The sequence below is a fragment of the Eumetopias jubatus genome, unplaced genomic scaffold (genome assembly GCF_037043125.1).
Source record: "Eumetopias jubatus isolate StellerSeaLion01/CBP00866 unplaced genomic scaffold, mEumJub1_p1.0 scaffold_10, whole genome shotgun sequence".
Classification (NCBI taxonomy): domain Eukaryota; kingdom Metazoa; phylum Chordata; class Mammalia; order Carnivora; family Otariidae; genus Eumetopias; species Eumetopias jubatus.
In genome coordinates, this window is record NW_028274816.1 from 36,005,065 (window position 1) to 36,027,124 (window position 22,060).

The 22,060-nt window shown below is 48.4% G+C and overlaps 1 long non-coding RNA gene across 2 annotated transcripts; it reads left to right on the forward strand.

Annotated features, from left to right (window-relative positions):
• The first annotated feature begins 4,142 nt into the window (after positions 1–4,142).
• LOC114204198 (uncharacterized) lies at positions 4,143–21,949 on the forward strand. 2 transcript variants are annotated; one of them, XR_003608137.2, is made up of 5 exons: positions 4,143–4,327; positions 4,777–5,269; positions 14,891–15,079; positions 21,460–21,535; positions 21,726–21,949. It is a non-coding gene; the product is annotated as an uncharacterized LOC114204198 (long non-coding RNA). The 2 variants fall into 2 exon arrangements; XR_015769155.1 differs by lacking the exons at positions 4,143–4,327; positions 4,777–5,269; positions 14,891–15,079 and adding an exon at positions 15,419–15,765.
• Positions 21,950–22,060: the final 111 nt, after the last annotated feature.

Consider the following 22,060-nt stretch of genomic DNA (forward strand, 5'->3'; position numbering starts at 1 on the left):
TATTCAGTACTTTCTCTTGCGATGTGTGACCGCGCCACGCTGATTCCTGCAGGTATCACTAACGGTGTGCCTTCAGAGGTGAGCTGGGGACCCCTGCCCCAGCTGCTGTGGACTCAAGGATATGGGAAGAGAAGCGTGCTTGCCCAGGGAGGCGTTCACGATCTTTGCCTTGACAAAGATCAGATTGCAGAGATGAGAACACCTCAAGATTTATTGTTAACCTTGGTATTAGACTATGAATCTCCGTTAACTTATTTCCTTAAAAAAAAAAAAAATCTCTTTACTTCCTTTCCTTTCCCTTAAAGGATTACTGTGATTTTGAGTGGCTTGGGTGTTGAAAGCTTCAGTACCTAAATCGGTGCCCTCTGTCATTAGTGGGGCGAGCGGTCTGCTGACTTGGCTAGTTCTGAGCATGTGGAAGTCCCTAGAGGCTTCCAAACTGTTGAGAGGTTCTGCAGGGCATGCAAACAATCAAACCAAAACCTGTACACTCTTCATGGAGCTCCACAGTACGTCAGTGTATTAAAGTCTCTGGGAAGTCCTGCATTAACTGTTAACCTTCCATCAGTCCAGTGTTTCCAAGCTTCACTGAGCCCGAAACTCTTTTTTTGGCTCATACCTTGTCCAGCCCTCCACAAAATGTTTTGCAAAACTTCTGCCAACTTTGGGATAGCTTACCCCCTTCCTGTTGCAAGGAAGATGTTACTATTAGAGAACCCCTTAGAAGGCATGGAACATGTGGTCTGTGCTCAGTCATAAAGAGGTGGTTGTTCAACCAGAGTCCAGGGGAAGGTGGGGAGAACAGCACGTAGATTCCATGTGTGCTTTGGGGAGCAGAATGGCTTTGACCTTGGGAAGAGGAGAGACGTCAGTTTTTAGCTTAAGCCAGCTCTCTTATTTTTGACTACCATGATGTGTCCCTGGATAAGGGTGCAGTGCTGGTCGCTACTCAACTCTCTTGTGCCTGTGGGTTCCGTACAGTGTCCTGCACCTCATACTTCGTGGTGTCACTCTTGCCACTCTGAAGCCTGACTTGTCATTTGCGGGGTTTAGAATCCAATATTGTTAGGGTTGGGAGTGTTCTTTCAAAGGTAAGGTTGATCAGTTTCTTCTCATGGACTGGCTTCACATGATTGGTGGTGGTTTCTCTGTGCGAAGAAAGGTTGTTGAGCCTTTCCGTGTCAAGGGAAAGGAGCGTCAGTGACCAGTGGGCAGCCGGGCAGCACGGTGGTGGGACCCATGACAGGTAGCTGCTGTCCGATGTTTTTAAGATGGCAGTCACCCTGCTGTGCCGTCCAACGGAGAATGGGAGAAGATGCTGTTTAACCCAGATGGGCAGTCAGCTTGGGGATGCACTCCTGCAGGTGGCCATCTGAGCGGCAGAATCACAGTGGTGTGGTTTCCAGCCCCAGGGACAAAGGTTGGGTTCTTGTGGGCCACCATCTTGAGACATAGCAGCACCTTCTGCTGCCTCTGAGCACTTGGAGAACACTGGAATCATTTCTTTTGACCTTTCAAATAAGCATAGTGGGCTTTCATTCAGGTTTTTTGGGTTTTTTTCTCACTTTTAAAGAACTAGAGTTTGCACTTCATGTCAGTTGTACGTTTTGAGTTTGATCCTCAGCCAAGTTGGAACCTTGTTTGCTTAAGACATGACTGTCATGCTAGAAGGGAGGAGAATAGAAGGCTGAAGAGTTATGGGTACTTACAGAGGTCTTCCTGCTGTTTAAATATACGGAGGTTGTCTTAGCAACTCGTGTGTTCATACAGCTCAGTTGGTATTTTTAACGTTTTCGATGTTAAGTGTTAACGTTTTAGCATTTTAGAAAGACTGCCAGGTAGGACTTTCAGATCTTGATCTGAGCAGGAAACCTCGTGTGTGAATCATACTCTGAATGCCCCTCCCCTTGCTCTTTAATGATAAAGTGACCTCATGGTGACTTAGTAGAAACCCCAGAAGGCAACCCTAAGGGGTGTTCAGTTTTGGGTGGAGACTGAAATGCCAAAGGGAGTGGGGTCCCAGTCCCTCCTCTGAGCTCCAAGATCCCACTCGGTGAGCTCAGGTGAGTTAACCTGCGGTTCCAAGTACCTGGCCTCTCAGCCAGGTGACCTTTCAGTGTTTTGCAGCAATGTGGAAAGTGAAAGATCCCCCAACCCCACCCCCAGCCCCTGGTAGAGTTGTCAGGCTTCATCTTTACCCTGGTCCTCCCATGGCATGTGGCTTAGCCCAGCACCTGCCGAAGGAGTACCTCCTGGGCCTTCTGTCTCTCAGAGCTTTCGGCTGGAATCTCAGACCACTGGCCCTGCCCCTGGAGGGGCAGTTCCATCCTTGGCTTCTCCATGGATTCCGAGTGTCTTCAGAGGGGCGGGGCGGGGGCCGTGTGCTGGCCCCCAGAATAAACCTCTGGAGTGTAGGGCAGCTCCACAAGGCCCTTGGAGATCCTGCCCTGTGCGTCTGCCAAGCCTGGCAGTTTTTAAAGTTTTTTGAAATGTTTTGATACTTTTTGATACCATTTGCTAATAACCGTTTTGTAGATTGCTGCCGGGGTTTTCCACTTCACGTCCCCCCCACTCCCTGCCCCCGCCCCCCATCCCCACCCCCTTAAGCTTGCACTAGACAGCAGGTGCCCCCGGGTCAGCACTGGGACCTCGCCTGCCTCCAGTGGCTTTGTCTTGGATCTTGCTGTCCTCTGTGGCTGCGATCTGATACAACTCTTGAATTTTGTAAGGTCCTGCATGGCCCACCTGGCCCTGCCCGGCCTGTGACTATGACCGCCTTAGGCCCCCAACTGAGCAAGAGGGCACGGATTTGCCAAGAAGACATTCTCATTCCCTTAAGATATTCTGCATTTCTCCCGAAGCTCCTACCTCAGCGGTGTGCACAGAGGTGAAACCATCCCTGAGGACTGACCCACGTGTCACCTTTCTCACACGGGTCATTGCTCAACCCAGGGCTTGCCCGGGTCCCCATCCGCTCCCGTCCACCCCGCCTAAAGACGTCTTCAACACGAAGTCTCTAACAGCGAACCATCCTGCGTTTTACAGAATGACTACCCTCAGCTTGGAAGTGAGTTTCGCTCTTTTGTAACAGGAATAGAATTTATGTTCTATCCTTCTGAGGGTGTGTTGGGGTCTCAAGAAACTGTCTTTCAGTTGCCTTAGTTAAAAGAGGTCAATGAATGTACAAATGTGATGGAACGGGGCAGAGGGGATCAACCTTCCGTGTCCGTTTTCTTTGACAAAAGGCGCTCCACTTCTCAAAGTGGTTTGCTTGCAGTGGAAGGAAGGCTCACATCCTTTGGGGTCAACTGAAGTCAGTCATCACCACCAGCCCCCACCCCCTGCTTTCAAAATTAGTAAGATATTTGACGATCAAGCAATTCCTTGGGTATGTTCTGGCTACTAATGTTACCAAAATCTGTAATTGTGTGTGCGTGTGTTTTAATTTGTTGCTCTCGTATTTGTAATTTTATGACACTCGAAGGTTTTCTGTGTCTTACCTCTTTTTAATTAATTTTCTGCACGTTGATTTTTTTTCTTTGTTTTTAATTCCATACAGAATATTCAATTCTCAAAACACATTAAAATGATTTGCCTGCTAGGGTATGGTTTATTTTATAATTACATTCCTAGTCTTGTGTGGTTATTGTAATGATCTTCAGGCCTGTTTTCTCTGCCCGAATGAAAAAGAACCCTTTGCATGTTAAGCCCAAATATAATTTGGAAATTAACCAGACTGCCTTTTAGTGCGGGAGGCTGGGACGTTTCGAGGCAGCTTTCATGGTGCTTGTAATTACTATATTTTGCCAGGAATTTCATTCAAATCCTTGATTGCAGGACAAAGTCCTGTGACCTGAAATGAAGCTATTTGCTTAAATTTGTGTCAGTTGGGGTAATTTGATTAGAGAAGAAAAACAGAAACCAGGGAAAAACCTGGCTTATGACAAGCAGTTTATTATCTTTATCAGGAAAATAGCATAACATTTCTATAAGAACAGAGTTGGCTCTCTGTGCCATGGGGCCCAAGAAGAAAGTGTGGCCCCACTGCCCCCCAGGGGGTTCACAAGCCCCCACCCCCACCCCCAGCGGACAAGCCCAGTCACAGTTGGGACACCTCTTCTCCGTACCTTTGGCAGTTCAGCATTGGGAGGACAGAGGGAGGTCCCTGGCGTACCCATTGCCCCTGGAACCTGGACCAGAATTTGCCTCTGAGCCAGTGAGCTGCCCCAAACAGGCCCCTGGCCACCAGACGCTAAATTCACCGGGATTCTTTCTTTCAACCTCAGGAGAATCTTAGGTTGGAATCGGCACTCTTCCCATTTTCCAGGTGAGGAATCCAAGGCTCGGGTTACATTATCTTCCCTAAGTTGAATGACCTTACCTGCCCCGCTGCTCAGTGCTTGTCTTGCCTTGGGTTCTCTGGAACCCAGAACTTCAGACCAGGCAGGTGATTTATATGGGGAGGTGGTCCCCAAGAAGCTGGAGTGAGACAGGAAGGAGGAAAGGCTGAGGAGAAGGAGCTTTATCTACAGCCGAGGAATAAACCCCTCCAAGCAGGGGTTGTGAGCAAGCATGAGCATTTACCTTGCGGACGCATCGGAAGGTTGCCTGGGGTCCGCTAGGCAGCTCTGCCCTGGGCCTCACGCACGAGCGGGGCTCACTGCAAGATGGGGCTCCTCCAGCACCCCTCCCTCAGCGCCCCCTCCTCCTCCTGCCCCCTTGCTGTCCCTCTGGTTTCTCCACACGGTGACCTTACCCACTTCTCTCACATGGCAGCCAGAGGCTCCCAGAGCCAGCGTCCCCAGTGTGACCAGCAGCAGCTGCACGGCCTCCTAACAGCCTGGAGCGCCAGGGAGCATGTCTGCCACGCGCCGCTCCTGGAGGCCAGCACACAAAGGCTGCGCCGCCCAAGTTCGGGGGTGCGAAGCAGAGCGGGCGCCCGTTGCTCGAAGAGTGTCGGTGAGTTGGAGCAGCGGATGTGTTCGTGCACGTCTGCCCCGGGAAGGAGAGCGGGAGCATCTACCGGCCTTTGCCTCCTCGGTCAGGGCGGCTCCTGCACCGTGCAGCCTGAGCCGGCTCTTCCGTGTCTGGGAGACCTTGGGGGAGGACGGAACAGCCACTGGGGTAGACTCGGAGGACGGTGGCGGGCGTGAGTCACCCGCCGGAGACACCTGCCATGGCTGCAGCTGGACCGTCGCCCAGCTCGGCCAGCCCGGGCTCTTGCTACTCCTTCAACTACTTGAGAATGACCACCATCCGGAGTCTGCAGGTGAGGTATTGTGTCCCCCCAGGACCCCCCCTAGGATGCAGATGTGTGACCTCAGGGGCTAAGCAGGGAGACTCTTAGCTGTCCCCTGCCTCAGAGGTGGCCGTGAGCGAGTGACAGGGAAGTCTGTGTGGGGCTGGGTGGAAGGCAGACTGGGGACACAGGCCCATCTCTTTGGAGCCCCACACGGATAAGGCCCTCCCCACAGGTCAGCCGAGGCGGGGCCATCATCTCAAGGACCTGTTCTCATCCTTGAGATCACCTTCTCTGTGCACCCGAACAGCTTGGCTTCTGCACCGTGCCCGCCAGGCACTGCTGCGGGGGGCTGGGGACACGGTGGCCATCAAGCCCCAAGGCCTTGCCTCCCAGTGGGAAGACAAGGACCAACAAACACAGGTCAGCTTGGTCTGACACGGACACACTGATCCGAATGCACTAAAACCCATTGAACTCTACTCTTTAAAGGGGTCAGTTTTTTGAGATATGAGTTCTAGCTCAAGAAAGCTGTTCATTTTTTTTTCTTAAAAGTTTATTTGACAGAAAGAGGGAACACAAGCAGGGGGAGTGGGAGAGGGAGAGGGAGAGGGAGAAGCAGGCTTCCCGCTGAGCAGGGAGCCCGGTGCGGGGCTTGATCCCGGGCCCTTGGGATCACGACCTAAGCCGAAGGCAGATGCTTCACCAACTGAGCCACCCAGGCGCCCCAAAGCTGCTTATTTTTAAATCTCCGCACGAGGAGTGTGCGTGGCAGGCGAGGGAGACCAAGGCACTGAGAGAGGTAGGAAGTGGCGAGAGGTTTGGGAGCTGGGGCAAGTCACAGAGGGCTTGGACAGAGGAGGGAAGTGACCTGTCCCCTGTTTTCAAAGCAAAGCCTGGGCCATGGTGGAGAGCAGGGACGTGGGGCAAGGGTAGGAGGGGGGGAGCCCGCTGTCTGCATGTGGACAGTGCTGGCCAGGGAGAATTCCCTGCCAGACCCCCCCATAGGGAGGGGCCGCAGCTGCCCCATCACCTAACTCCCTAAAACAAATGACACACGGACTTGGGGGCTCACAAGGACATCTTCGTTGTAGCTCAGAGCTCTGTGGGCCAGGAGGGCGGCCGGGGCCCATCTAGGAGGTTCTACTGCTCCCCATGGCGGCTTGGCCAGGGTCTCTTGGGGGGCACGGCCCCACTCTGCACCTGCTCCAGAGGGGAGGCTGGCCCCCGCTGGCCCCGCCCACCTGGCCTTTCCCACCTGGCGGCTCAGGCCAACCCTGTTCCGAGACAGGAAGTGGAAGGTGCCTATGTCCTTTTCCTAAAAATTAACATGCAATAAAATGTACTCTGTGTGTACAGTTCCATGAATTTTAATGAAAGGCCAGTCAATTATTTACCGCAGAAACCAAAGCCCAGCACTGGATGAACGGAGAAACAAAATGGGCTCTAACCATACAACGAACTATTACTCAGCCATGAACAGGAATGAAGCTCTGATCCAGACTACAATACAAGGGCCAGAATGGGCAAATTTAGAGAGCCAGGAGGTAGGTTAAGGGTTGTTCAGGGCTGGGGTAGGGAGCAATAGCTCGTGGGTACCGGCTTCCTCCTCGCAGTGATGAAAATGTCCTACAATCGATTGTGGTTCTGGCGGCACGTATCTGCGCCCACAAAAAATCACTGAATTGTACACTTCAACAGGGCGAATTCTGTGTGATGGGCATTCTATCTCGATAGAGCTGGTGAAAGTATCAAAGCCATAATTCAGCCCGTTCTCTGAGTTCCGAGCTTGGTGTCCCAGATAGTTCCAGGTTGAGAGCTGGGAGACAAAGCTCCCTGCTTTGGTTCTAAAACTGGGGACAAAATGATGAGAATAGAGGCAGCATTCCTTCTAGGCCTGTGGGGCGGCAACTCTGGGGGGGGCGCCTCAGGTCATCCTCCCAAGAGCACCTCAACCCGTGGTCCCCTGGACCAGCAGCATCACCATCACAGGGAACACCCCAGATCTGCGGAGTCAGCCCCTCCTGGGGTTGGACCTGGCAATGCGTGTTTTCACAAACCAGTGTGATGCTTGCTCGGTTGAGGACCAGTCTCTCCAGAGGTGTCTGTCTCCTGTCTCCAGCCACAGGCCTTCCCGGGCCGCGGTTCTCTGCCAGTTTAGTGACACTTGTGCCGGTTCGCCCTGGCCAAAACCTGAACCCCGGGGCTTCTCTCTGGTTAAGCACACAACCCAGGCTAGGGGTAGCTGCAGCTTCTGGCTTCAAAGGCTGGAAAATGTCTCGGAGCAAACTTCGGCCGGGCCACGCACCTGCTGCCTCCCGGAGAAAGTGAACCTCGTCTGTGGGCTTCCTGCTGACGTGGGCAGGAAGCTCTGGTGTGGCCCAGCCCTTTGAATGATCTCCAGCCTCCTCTGGCTGCACGGAATCATTTGACCAGGCACGCCACAGAAGTGACTCATCTTCCCCAGGGGCCGCGGTCCCACTCCTTCAGTCATCGAAAGGCGCTAAAAATACTAAGTCCCCTAGGCAGCTCCAAACTTCTAAGCTGTAGGCCTTTTTTTGTTCCAGGCTGAGGGTCAAGAGATCTGGATCCCAATCCAGTGTTCCTAACGCGGGAGCCTGGAGCAAGGCTTCGCTCGGTATCTCCTATCTGTAGAATGGGACAGATCTCATCCCTGTGATGTCCACAGAGCGTGGGCTACGAGTCAGGAAGGCGGATTTTAGCTTTGGCTCAGTCACATCCCCCCTCAAATCTTCTGGGGCTGTAAGAGGAGATGGCTGGAGGAGACTCGTGTCCCTCGGTGTGACCTGCAGAACCCTTGTCCCCTAAGCAGCTACCTAAAGAAACTCTGTTTGCACACTCGAATTTTGCTGACGCTCCACGAGAAGGTCAGATCTATGTCAGTGACTAAAGTCACGCATGGGTTTTGAAAGTTTTGTTTTGTTTTGTTTTTAAATAAAGGAGTGCTGGTCAGGAAAGGTTTGGGAAATCCTGGAGACAATATCCACCTCTTGGAGATTCACACCAGGCTACACATTTGTATATCACAGCTTCCAAAAGGCCCATCAGATACCCATCTAACTTGGCTTAAACCAGTATCTTCTAAGCTTGTTTGCCCCTGGCCCCCTCCCCCTTTGTGCTCTACTAATACCAGAGACTATGTGTCAGCACATTACCCTTTGGGAAATGGAAGCCTGAAAGATTTGTGTCCCATGTCTCATCACCTACATGGAAAGATGCCACGAAATAGCAAAGAAAATGGTCAGCTGACTTTGTAAGATACATTCCCTCCCCACCCAGGACAGTGGTTTGATGTGGTTACTATGTTGCAAGGTCTGGCTTTGAATTTTGCAGGTCTAGAATCCTGGTTCAGTTAATGCATCTGTGCGGGTTAATTTTTATGTGTAAACTTGGCTGAGCCGCAGTGTCCAGGTATTTGGTCAAACATTACTGTGACTGTTTCTGTGGAAGTGTTTTTTGGTGAGATTGACACGTAAATTGGCAGACAGTGAAGTAAAGCAGATCGCCCTCCATCCTGTGCATGGGCCTCATCCAATCAAGTGAAGGCCTTACTAGAACAAAGACGGAACTTCCTAGAGCACGAGGGAATTCTCCAGTAGATTGTCTTCAGGCTTGAACTGCAACATCAGCCCCTCCCCAGGGTCCCCAGCCTGCCAGCCTATCCTGCAGATTTTGGACTTCCAGCCTCCACAATCACATGAATCAATTCCTTAAAATAAATGTCTGTCTCAGGGCATGGAAGAGAAAAGAAAAAAGAAAAAAATTTCTGTCTCTGTATATATACACCCTCTTGACTCTTCCTCTGGAAAACCCTGACTAATACAATGTGATAACTTGAAATGTAGAGACCACCTTAAGCATGAAGATGCTTATTAATATTCAGAAGAATGAAGGAGTAATGCAATTTAAATACAGGAAATGTGCACAGGACAGAATATTGTACAAGCGCTTAAAATAATGTTTATGAGGTGTTTTTTTTTTTCCTTTTTAATAAAATGGAAAAATAGTTGCATGGAAACAGCCAGGATACAAAATCATATATCTAATAATAATGTTAACACTTATTTCCTGAGCAGAAGCTAAGTGCCAGGCACTGTCTTGGATGTTTTCTATGCATCATTGAACTCAATGAAATTCTATTACGTTAAAAAATATATATTTTAAAAACATATTTTTTGGTTTGGTTTGGAGGTTATACCAAAAAGCAAACAGCGTTTGTTTTTTGAAGAGAAATGAGGTTTTTCTTCTTTCTACTTTGCTTTACCCTGTTTACCACATTGAGTTTGAAGTGCCTTTATGATTGGAAAGAATTAGAACAAACTGGATTTTTAAAAACTAGGTTGGAGCCTCAGTCTCCTGCCTCTGATTCTTCTTCCCATTAATCTGAGGTCACAGCATTGGCAGGGACAGCAATGGCAGGTGGCGGGGCGCCGCTCTCCCTCTCCTGGGAGGCCACCATCCCCAGCATCTATCCATGAAGTTAAAGTCAAAATTATTGCATAACTAATATATCAGTAGTGCTAACAGGAGCAATATTATCTTATATGCAAATTACTTTTATTTAATCCTAGAGCAAGCAGAGCATAGTAATTACCTATCAAATGGTGGTAATTAGGCTTTTATTATTTTTTAAACTTTCATTTTTTTAAAAAACATCTTAAATTGGAAAGAAACAACCCATGTCACAAGCCAGTTAGTCAAAAAATGTTTGTCTGTTTGGAATTCCCAGAATGATCCTCCTAACACCCACCTCTGACAAGACACTTAACGCACACCAGGCACCCTGCAAAGCAGTTTGCATTCAGCCTCTCAATATGTATTCTTCACCGCTGTGCTGGAGTTTCATCTTGCTGTCACCAAATTACAGATGAAGAAGCAAGGACTGAGTCAGATGAAATTGCTTGTTGTGGCTGCAGAGCTAGAATTTAAGCCTAGGAGCATTGAACTCAGAAGCGAGGCGCCCTCAGCCACCAGGCTATTGCCGGTAGAGGGGTGTTCTTAACTTGTGTTGTGGTGTTCACAAGGGTGTGTGGGTGGAAATGAAGAGTAAGACAAGACATGTATACTGTGCCTCGAGAGGAACACTGTCATTCTCTTGGCCTATGTTTCTCTCTCCCGTCATTCTGAAAGCAACCAGAGAGGTTCTACATGCAGTTAAACACCTCCTCCTGGGCTGCCCCATATACCCAATCCAACAAATCAAAAATACGGCATTAGGATAACAGTGCCTAACTCTCATCTTGCACAGCAGTCGTTGGACTTCATCACCTACGTATCTTCCAATTCTGCCCCCTGTTACCCAGCTTCTCTCCAGCATCCTATTCAGGATGGCCTAATTGGGAAGTCTATGAATTTTGTCTAGCTTCAGGTATGGCTGTATCCAGGAGTTCACAAAGTATCTCCAGCCTGGTATTTGTTTACAGGTTCTTAACTAGCTACAAGTCCTCCCATTTTTTTGTGTTCCTCTAGCCTCACTACCTTCCCACCCCTACCCCCACTGGTTTACACGCCGATGCCTGAAATACCTTTCTAAAATGAAAATCTGATCACCATTCCTGTGCCAAAGGCTTCAGTGCAGGACAATAGTTTAACTTCCTGCCTTAGCACGATCTGTCATCTGCCTAGCTCCCCAATCTTACCTCCCACCACTTTTCCCCGTATGCCATTTAAAGAAAAATTATTCTAGGGGCGCCTGGGTGGTGCAGTTGGTTAAGGGTCTGATTCTTGGTTTCAGCTCAGGTCATGATCTCAGGGTCCTGGGATCAAGCCCCACCTTGGGCTCTGTGCTTAGCACAGAGTCTGCTTGAGATTCTCTCTCCCTCTCCCTCTGCCCCTTCCACTGCTCACATTCTCTCTCTTTCTCTAAAATAAATAAATAAGTCTCGGGGAATAAAAAAGGAAAAATTATTCTGAACTTGGAACACTGAATGCCCTTCAGATGTCACATCAGGCTACTAGCAACGTCCTCAAATCTACCCAAAGGTAACCTGACGCTTAAAGGCATTAGAACCCTAGAGAGCCTGCTTTTGGAGTTTTTGATTCAGTGGGTCTGAATCTGGAGGGAGCTCGAGTATTTACATTTCTAACAATGCCCCACTGCTTTTGCTCATGGTTCGGGGACCACACTTTGAGAACCACAGTTCTAGGCCAAGGTTCAGGAAACTTTCCTGGAAAAGATGTGATAGTAGTGATTTTAAACTTTGTGGGTCAGAGGGTCTCTGTTGCAGCTACTCAGTTCTGCTGTTCCAGTGAGAAATCAGCCACAGATAACATGTAAACACATGGGCATGACCGTGTTCTAATAAAACCCTATTTCCATAAACAAGCGGGGGTGTATTTGGCCCATATAGGTCATAGCAGTTGACTGCTCTAGAGAAAGGTCATTGTGTTGGACTTGATTTACCCTATTTACTATTAGGGCCTAGACTCTTCGGGTGAGATGTTAACTTGTAGAGTATTAGTAAGTTACGGAGGACTTTTGTCCCATAGAGATGAGAATGATTTACATCTGGAAGAAAATGTAGCCCCAGATGTGAGCCTCTTATTGCCTTATAGGGCATTAACCCTTCCGTGTCGGCCTCAACAGTTTTTCTTCCTTTCATTAACCTTATCCACTTCAGTCTCCTGTGTCCTCCCCTGAACCCACTTCCCATCCTGCCGCTTCCCTCGCTCCTGAGCTAAGTCAGCCCCCAACGTGGCTCGCCCTATATTTGCGTGAGGTCGTGGCTTTAACTTTCCAAAAATGATCCTTGCGCAACAATAGTAACAATGTTACTGACTAGCTTGGGCCAGGGGCCTCCGGGCGCAAAGCACTGAGCCCAGCTGATGAGAATCATCCTCTGATTAGCTGAGGCCTGTGCCATTGGAAGCCACCTGCTGGAAGGAGCAAGATTATTCTAGAAAGGGGATAGGGTGCAGGGCAGACCAGCACATTTCTGCTGCTGCTACGGACTATTACTCGTGTCACTGTGTCTACTACAATGACAAGGACTCCTCCCTGCCACCACTACTCTTGTGTTGATTGAGTTCATGCTAAGGACCCAGCACTGTGCCGGATGCCTGACACAAATAGCTCCACATAACGCCCCCTGGAATTAGCTCCATTTTGTGGATGAAGACACTGAGGTTTGGAAACGCAAAGTACTTCACCCAAGTTCACACAGCGAATCGGTGGCAGGACTGTGATCCACGTCTACCTGAATCCAAAGCTTGTGTGGTTTCCAGCAATGCTGGGGCTGGGGTGCACACGATGAGTCAGTGGGAGTTTGCTAGCCTGCAGCGTTAGGGAAGGGTGTTTTAGACAGAGAGAAGGGCACTGCTAAGCGACGGGGCTGTGAGAGATCATGTTGCCTCTAGTGGCTGGCCAGCCAGGTGTTTTATGAAGTTCCCCACCCAATGTGGGACTCGATCCCAGGACCCTGGGGTCATGACCTGAGCAGAAGGCAGACGCTTAACGACTGAGCCACCCAGGGATCCCTCAAGTGTGAGTTTTAACAGGCTCTCTGGCTGCTGTGTGGACAGTAGACGGAAGCGACAGGGTAGAGTGGGAGGATATTGCATTAGTAGGGTATTGTTATTGTCCAGGCAAGGTTCGAGGCACTGATTTTCCTTTTTTTTTTTTAAGATTTATTTATTTATTTTGAGAGAGTGAGAATGAGAGAGAGAGTACATGAGATGGGGGGAGGGTCAGAGGGAGAAGCAGGCTCCCCGCTGAGCAGGGAGCCCGATGCGGGACTCGATCCCGGGACTCCAGGATCATGACCCGAGCCGAAGGCAGTCGCCTAACCGACTGAACCACCCAGGCGCCCCGATTTTCCTGTTTTTAACTAGCCAGATCACCTTGTCATGTTTCGAACACCGAGTTTGTCATGGATCAGAAGAAAGAGAATCTCTGCTTCGGAGAAAACGTGAGGGTGGGCTTTGAAGGCTCAAAGCTGTTGCCTCCATGTCTGGAGACTCGAGGTATGGTTCGAATATTCTCAGGGCCCCAGCTGTTCATTCATTCATCAAGTATCAGTAGAACACTCACCACGTGTCAGGGATTATGCCTAGGGTTGAGTCTCTAATGGAAAGCAAGGCGTGTGCAGACCTCGCCTCCACAGAGCAAAATCATAATTATTGGGGCAGAATGGGGGAACCTCGTGGCTTTGACTGACCAGCACTCGATGGGACAAGGACAAGCAGTCTCCTGCTCAGTGTTGTCAGCAGTAAGTGGCCTCCCTTATGGGGAGTCACACCTGTCGGGAAACCCTAGGGTGATCCCCCGGCTGAAATGTGTGCCCCGGCCACCAAGTGATTGCTTATTCAATTCATAATAAAGAATAAAGTCAGAAGGAGATGTGTTAAGAACCCCACATTTCATGGCAGTGTTCTCAGTGATGGTGAAATGCTGGGGACAACCTGCACGGACAGCATGAGCTCAGAGCATGTGTGTATCTGTACATGGTAAATGGATACATTCTGTGTCACTTTCCCTCCCATCTCCAGCATCTAAATTAATACTTGCAAATGGTAGCAGCTCAGTGCCCTTTTGTCAAATGATGGACGGATGCATATAAAAAAATGTAATCCAAGTGCCTAACACACAATCCTCAATACCTGGTAGATGTCATTATATGACCCGCCCCCTGCCTGTTTCTCCGATATTATCTCTGCCAAGACTCTCAGACAGTCCAGCCCTATTTTCCAGGTACTGCGTGGACTCCTCTAGTTTTTCCTGGACCGAGCTCCTCTCCCTGCCAGCTCATGCCCCACCACATCCCTTACAGGGTCATTTGGTATCGGCTGCTCGGGGTGCCTTGGCTGACTCCTCTCTCCCATCCCTAGGTTATTGCACTCTAGCTGATATATATGAGTTCATTTAATCCTGTTGACCGTGTGAGAAGGGAAATGGAAGCTTCCAGCAGCCAGCTTGCTCATAGATCCCCCGCTGCCGAGTGGGTAGCTGAGAGCTGAACTCAGACTGGTGGACTCCAAGTCCGCTCTGGAGAATCCCGTCCCATCTGTGTTAACCACAGGCTTAGGGAGAAAAAAAATCCAGACGTCATACTATTTGTGCCGGAGTGCTGGGGTCATGGATTATTTTTTTTATTTTTTGATTTTGTCATAAAAATTAACTTGCCTTTGGAGTAGACAAGTTACTTATTTTTGTAGGCTACAGGAGATTGGAAGAGTGTGTGCATGCGTGTGTGTGTGTGTGTGTGTGTGTGTGTGTGTTGTGTTCCCTCTGAGCTGTCTGGCAGATAAGAAAAACCTAAGGTAGCTGAAAGTCAATGAAAAACAAGCAATTCTTGGCTGAGTGGGAAAGAAAAGGGAAGGCTTGTAAGGGGGACTGGACCGAGTCAAATGAAAGGCATCAAATTGCAAGGTTGCCACTTGAACTCATTACTAATGTGAGTGCACCCACTGTGGCTAATGGCTCATTTTACGAGACTGGAGTCATGTCACATTCGTGTCTCAACTGATCCTGGGATCCAACCCCTGAGGTGGGAGGACTTCCCCCAATACCTGGGATCCGAGCTCCAGAAAATCAGTGGTTCTGCCACGGTCTCCTGATGGCTTGCCCTCAGCATTGAAGACGCGATCCAGACCAGCGGTTCTTCTCACCTTGTCTTCACTGTGCTTCCTTAGCAGGGTCTCCCCTGGCCGTGGTGGCGTCCTTGTCTGGGGCTATGCCAGACCTGGAGGAGGGCAGGAACGAGGACTTCAGGATGATGTGTGGGTGAGGAGCTGCGCTGTATGGATCCTTAAGACACTTCATCTGTGAGTTCTGCCACTGAAAACGAAAGGGAGAACAAGAGAATGAGAAGAAATAAAAAGGTGAGCGGATGTGCTCGGGATGCCAGGGCCAGGGCACGGGCCGGGTCCCCGTGTGCTCCCAGAGCAGCCTGGCCAAGTGTGGCCTTGATGTTTAGTGCTAAACAGGTTTCACATAATGTGTCCTGCGGAGTAAGCTGCAATCAGGGGCTCAAGCGCACCACCTGAGGTTCCACTGGGTTCGGGATGACGTCCTCCGTGTTGGTTTTATTTATTTTTTTAAAGATTATTTATTTATTTATTTATTTATTTATTTATTTATTTATTTATTTATTTATTTATTTTACAGGGAGAGACACAGCGAAAGAGGGAACACAAGCAGGGGGAGTGGGGGAGGGAGAAGCAGGCTTCCCACGTAGCAGGGAGCCCGATGCGGGGCTCGATCCCAGGACCCTGGGACCATGACCTGATCCGAAGCCAGATGCTTAACGACCGAGCCACCCAGGCGCCCCCGTGTTGGTTTTATTAAGGGACACAGAGACAGAGTCCCACAGTGGAAGGCCAGGTGACCACGGAGGCAGAGATGGGAGCCATGCAGTCACAAGCCGAGGCGTGCCAACCCCAGAGGCTGGAGGGAAGCCTGGGGCAGATTCTCCCCAGAGCTTCCAGAAGGAGCCCATACCTGCTGCCCACACATTGATTCCAGACTTCTGGCCTCCACAGCTGTGAGAGGACAAATTCCCCGTGGGGTAAGCCCCTGGTCTGTGATACTTTGTTACAGCAGCCGTAGGATGCTCACACTAGGCAGGTTCTTTCCTGAGACACATGGGACCCCCTGATGGGAAATGTGGCTCAGGGGCCCCTCAACGGCCCCACGGAAACTTTTTCTTTTTAAGATTTTATTTATTTATTTGAGAGAGAGAATGAGAGATAGAGAGCACGAGAGGGAAGAGGGTCAGAGGGAGAAGCAGACTCCCTGCCGAGCAGGGAGCCTGATGTGGGACTCGATCCCGGGACTCCAGGATCATGACCTGAGCCGAAGGCGGTCGCCTAACCGACTGAGCCACCCAGGCAGCCCCCACGGAAACTTTTTAAAGATCGAGCTGTAGCCGAAGGCGACTCCTACCCAGGCCTTCTTGGTCCGCCTCTGCTCCCAGGGGACAGCCCTACCGCCCAGGCTGCAGGCTCCCCGCCTCGGCCAGCTCCCTCCCGTTCGCCCCGCAGGAGCTTCCCTCCGGCATATATTCACTCTGGCTTCTCAGAAGACCCGAACGGACGCCCCTACATCCCATGATCCCCAGCTACCAACAGTCTGCCATGTTGGCTTCATCCTCTCCTCTCTTCTTTCTGTGCTTTCCTCAAATATTTTAAAGCATCATACATCACATCCTTCACCTCTACGTACTTGAGCATACATCTCCTAAAACCAGAAGGGATATTTTTGAACATAGCCTCGATGCCGTTAGCACACCTAACACATTTATTGATAAGTAATTCCATGGTCTCCTCTACGCTTCGCTTATATTCCCACGTTGTCTCAAAAACGTCTTTGTATGGTACTTGGCTTGACTCAATTTCCAAATAAGATCCCAATTCTGCATTTGACACACCCATGTTTTTCATCTCAATCTGCCCCACTTATTAGAGGTACAGGTTTAGGCAGGTTGCTTGACTTCTTTTGGTTTCCCCAGCCCTAAAACGGGGAAGCCAATAACATCCACCTCACTGGGTCTTGTGAGAATTAAATGAGGCCATTCGTTCATTCATTCATTCATTCAACAGATATTTATTGAGTGGCTGGCATATGTCTGAAGCTGTTGTAGATGCTGGGAAAATATCAGGGAATAGGACCTGGGCTTCCCGGAGCTTAGGGTCCTAGGGGAGGAGACAGATGATCCACACATGAAGACAAGACTCCACAGACTGGCAGCTAGTGGTAAGTGCTTTGGAGAAAAAAAAAAAAAAAAAAGGCAGGATAACAGGTGGGGAGGTGGAGAGGTGGCCATTAGGGTCAGAGTGGCCAGAGACCTCCTTTCAGAGATGGTGGCCATCAGAGAGCGGAGTGAGTGAGAGGAAAGAAAGTTCTGGGCAGATGAGCAAAGCAAAGAAGCAGCCTGCCTGGTGCTTGGGAGCTGTCATTCTCAAACCTCCTTACATTCTTCAGAATTATTGCTGACCTCAGAAAGCCTTTCCTTTTATAAGTTATGTCCACTGTTTTTTACCATTTAGGAATGAAAACTGAGACATTTAAAAAATAAGTATAGTAATGTATTAATCATAAACACATTGTACATCAACATAAAAATAATAGATTTTTAAATGATTTTATTTGAGAGAGAGAGCGAGCGAGCGAGCATGAGTAGTGGGAGGGGCAGAAGGACAAGCAGACTCTCCGCTAGGCAGGGAGCCCGACTTGGGCTCCAATTCAGGACCCTGAGATCATGACTCCGGGCTGAAGCCAGACGCTTAACTGACTGAGCCACCCAAGCACCCCATAACATTTTTTTAAATGAAAAGTAACTATTTTCCGAAGCAAATAATTTGGATGAGAAGAATGGCATGATGGTAGATTTTTCTTTTTTTAAGTAGACTCCACGCCCAATGTGGAGCCTGCAGGGCTTGAACTCACGACCCTGAGACTCAAGACCTGGGCTTAGATCAAGAGTATTGCTTAACTAACTGAGCCACCCAGGGACCCCATGTGGTGGATTTTTGTAAAGCTCTTTAATGTCTGGCTTAAAGGAAAACAGCTGGGTTCTCATATCTGCTGCTGAATTCGGTCTGTAGCAATATGTTGCTTTGACTGAGGTGTATGAAGAAAATCCAGCCTCACACAGAGAATGTGGTTAGGAAAGGGAGGGAGGGGTATTTTCCTAAAAAGTATATTCCTCAAAAGGAGTGATGTTTTTAATTCTTAATCTATTTTATTTTATTATTTATTTTTTAAGAGTGATGTTTTTAGATAATTGTGGATATTTTTCTTCATCGCTGCCAAAAGCAGACAGATTTCTTAAAGGAAAACTGCAAAGTGGAATGTGAAATCATATCTATGAGCTTTTTTGTACTGTTAGATTAATATCCATTTGTCTGTCTTGTACTTTGACTGGATCTTTCACTCATGCATGATTTTATAATATCCCACATGGGTCTTTTGGAAAATATTGACTCACTGAGTTATGCAGATCTTCCAAATGCTGAAACATTCCATTATTCATTATTAAAAAAAAAAAAATCATGTTTGTTACTATCACCACTAATCCCACCAGAAAAATCTTTAAGTATTGGGAAGCTGCCCAGCTCACAATGGTGGATATGTTTTCCAAAATTCCAATTTTTGTTTGAAAGCTTGAATTTCATTATCAGCAATAAATTCCATCAAATGCACTACATCCTTCCTGTGCAAACATCACTTTCTTTTCCGAGGAGTCTGGGGATAATGGTAGTTTCCACCATTTACTGAGCTCTTGCTGTTTGCTGGATATTTTACCAAGCAATTTACATATGTTATCTTGTTACTATATTCATTTTCACTACATCTCTGCCAGGTATTGTTTCTCCCATTTTTCAGATGAGGAAACTGAGATCCAGAAAGGTTACGTACTTGCCCAAGGCCATAGAGCTAGTGGTATTCCTCTATACCCTCAGGATTCCAGAAAAGAATTTTCCAGGTAGGAAAGGCCTAATAGAAAGAGCCTGTCCTGGGGCGCCTGGGTGGCTCAGGTGTTAAGCGTCTGCCTTCGGCTCAGGTCATGATCCCAGGGTCCTGGGATCAAGCCCCTCAGCGGGAAGCCTGCTTCTCCCTCTCCCACTCCCCCTGCTTGTGTTCCCTCTCTCACTGTCTCTCTCTCTCTGTCAAATAAATAAATAAAATCTTAAAAAAAAAAAATAGCCTGTCCTCTGGGAATCCAAGAATTAACTCCTGCTTGTCAGACCATGTATCCACTGGTTTATTTATTTATTTATTTATTTTTAAAGATTTTATTTATTTGAGAGAGAGAGCGCATGAGTGAGGGTGAGGGGCAGAGGGAGAGGGAGAAGCAGACTCCCCGCTGAGCAGGGAGCCCGATGCTGGGCTAGATCCCAGGACCCCGGGATCATGACCTGAGCCGAAGGCACACATGTAATAACTAAGCCACCCAGGTGCCCCTATCTGCTGGTTTAGATGGGGAAATACGGATCCCTTCTCTAGACATATTCCTCAAGACTTTGCTCAAATATTACCTCTTTGGAGAACACTTACACCCTCCCTAGATATAACAAAAAGTCCCTTCTATTTGTTGAACAGTAGTTAAAAATTGCCAGGCACCATATTCCATGTACTGAGCCATCACTTCATGTCCTCCTGGCAACATATTTGCAAAGTAGGGGATATTATTCCCTGTGTTAATTTCCTATTGTTGCTGTAAGAAATGACCACAAATTTACTGGTTTACAAATGATTATTTTACAATTTTGTAGGTCAGAAGATTTACTGAAATCCAGGTGTGGGCAAGGCTATGTGCCTTCTGGAAGAACTAGGAAGAAAGCTGTTTCTTTGTGTTTTCCAACTTCTAGAGGCTGCCTGCATTCCTTGGCTCCTGGCCCCTTCCTCCACCTTCAAAGCTAGCGGCACAGCATCTTCAGATCACTCTCTCTCTCTCTCTCTCTCTCTCTCCCCCCCCGACTCTGCTTCTGTTGCCATGTTTCCTTGTCTGATTGTTTGATGCTCCAGCGTCCTCCCTCTTTCCCTTACACAGATCCTTGTGCTTACCTGGGCCCACCCAGATAATCCAGAATGATCTCTTCATTTTAAGGTCTTTGATCTGATCACATCTGCAAAGTTCTTTTTGTCATGTGAGGTCATGTATTCATAGAATCCCGGGATTAGGACATAGATATTTTTGGGTTGGGAAGGGGGCTGGTATTATTTTCCCTACCATACCTCTTTTCACAAAACATTTGCAGAAAGGTTAAGTAACCTGCTGACATTCACACAACCAGTGAGTGAAGGAGTCAGGATTTTAATTTAGGCCTATGTTGACTCTGGGTTCCTCCAAGGCCCCTACACTGGTTGCAAATACCAGGGCCTACTCAGCACTGGGGGGCCCAGGGTAACTGTTGATATTTTCTCTTTACCATCTACCTCCTTGTATTGAAACCATGTGTTAATATCTGTGCGGGTGATTTGAAAATTAGAATTAGGTCCCATTTAATTTTTATGCACGATTATGATAAAAATCAGACATCAACCACCATAACACACCACTCGGTTTTTGTATCCCTTTGTCTTTATCCACATGCAGATATAATTTTTCTGTTGTAACCAAAGCATGGATACAATATTATATTGTTCTCTCAGCTTTTTGTTATATACTTTTTCAAACATACAGAAAAGTTGATAGTACCACTTTGATCCAATTGTTTACATTTGCCTCATTTGCTTTCTATGTATAGTTGCCTGTCTTTATACACTGTTTTTTGTTGAACTATTAAAAAGGAACTCACAGGGGCGCCTGGGTGGCTCAGTTGGTTAAGCGACAGTCGGCTCGGGTCATGATCCTGGAGTCCTGGGATCGAGCCCCGCATCAGGCTCCCCACTCGGCTGGAAGCCTGCTTCTCCCTCTCTCACTCCCCCTGCTTGTGTTTCCTCTCTCGCCTTGTCTCTCTCTGTCAAATAAATAAATAAAATACTAAAAAAAAATAAAAAGAATTCACAGGTATTATGACATTCATCCCTAAACTCTTCAGAGGCATATTCTAACAATAAGAACATTCTCTCACACTTGCACAATATCATTAGTATACCATTACAAATACCAATAACAAGCCATACTCAAATTTCTCTGATTGTCAAAAGATATCCACTCACTTAAAAAACACACCAGGATCCCATCGAGATTCACCCATTGTATTTGGTTATATTTTTAGCTCTTTTATTTTAGAGCAATTTCCTCCCTCCCCCTGATATTTTTCATGGCGTCCCATTTTTTTTTTTTAAAGATTTTATTTATTTATTTGAGAGAGAGAAAGAGAGAGCACGAGAGGGGAGAGGGTCAGAGGGAGAAGCGGACTCCCCGCTGAGCGGGGAGCCCGATGCAGGACTCGATCCCGGGACTCCAGGATCATGACCTGAGCCGAAGGCAGTCGCTCAACCAACTGAGCCACCCAGGCGCCCCTTTGGCGTCCCATTTTTGAAAAGACCAGGCCCTCTGTCTTAACAGAATGTAGCAATGGATCTTACTGTTGATCTCTGCTGCTTAGCTCGGGTCTGGCAATAGTAGGCTCTCTGTGTACGTTTGTTGAACAAGTGAAACCAATGATAAGGAGTGAATAATAATCACAGTAGCTATTTTTTTTTTTTTTTTTTTGAGGGCTGGCTCTCTTGGCCAGTTTGTTCACACTCATCTAATACAATCCTCACCGAAATCCTTTGAGTTAAGAAATTGCATTGGTCTCTTTCGTAGGTGAGGAAAACAAAGCCGAAGAAAGAGAAGTAACATGTCTGCAGTCACACACCCAGAAAGGGGGCCAAATCAGATGGTAAACTGCGTGGTCGGGTAGGGGGCTCACTGTTTCTGGGTTCAGTGACCCAAAAGTTGGGTCTGTCTGCATACGTGCAAGTATGTGTGTAATAGGTAGCACTTCCTGAGTGCCTACTATTTGCCAGGCCCCAATGCTGAGCGCTTTACGCGTGCGTTTTATTTGAATTTTCTCCACTGCCTGGCAATAGGTGTGGCACAGAGTGGGCGCGCAGACAATGTTTGTGGAATGAAGAGTGAATAAATGAATGAATGGACGGAAGTGTTATCGCCATCAACAGGAGGACTCCTCCCGGCCCTTCGGCGCTCACTTGGGAGACCCCGGCCTAGGGAGACTTTGCGGCTCCGGGGCCCGGGCCGACCTCAGGCTCCGGACTGTCCTGAGTCTCGCCCAGCTGGCACCCGGGTGGCCTTCTAGCAGGTGAGAAGCCCGGCCCGGCTAGGCGATTTGGCGTTATCACCTCCGTCCCCTGTCCTTTCCCTTTCCGGCACCGCTGCCAGCGCCCGGGGCTCCCGGTGCGCGGCC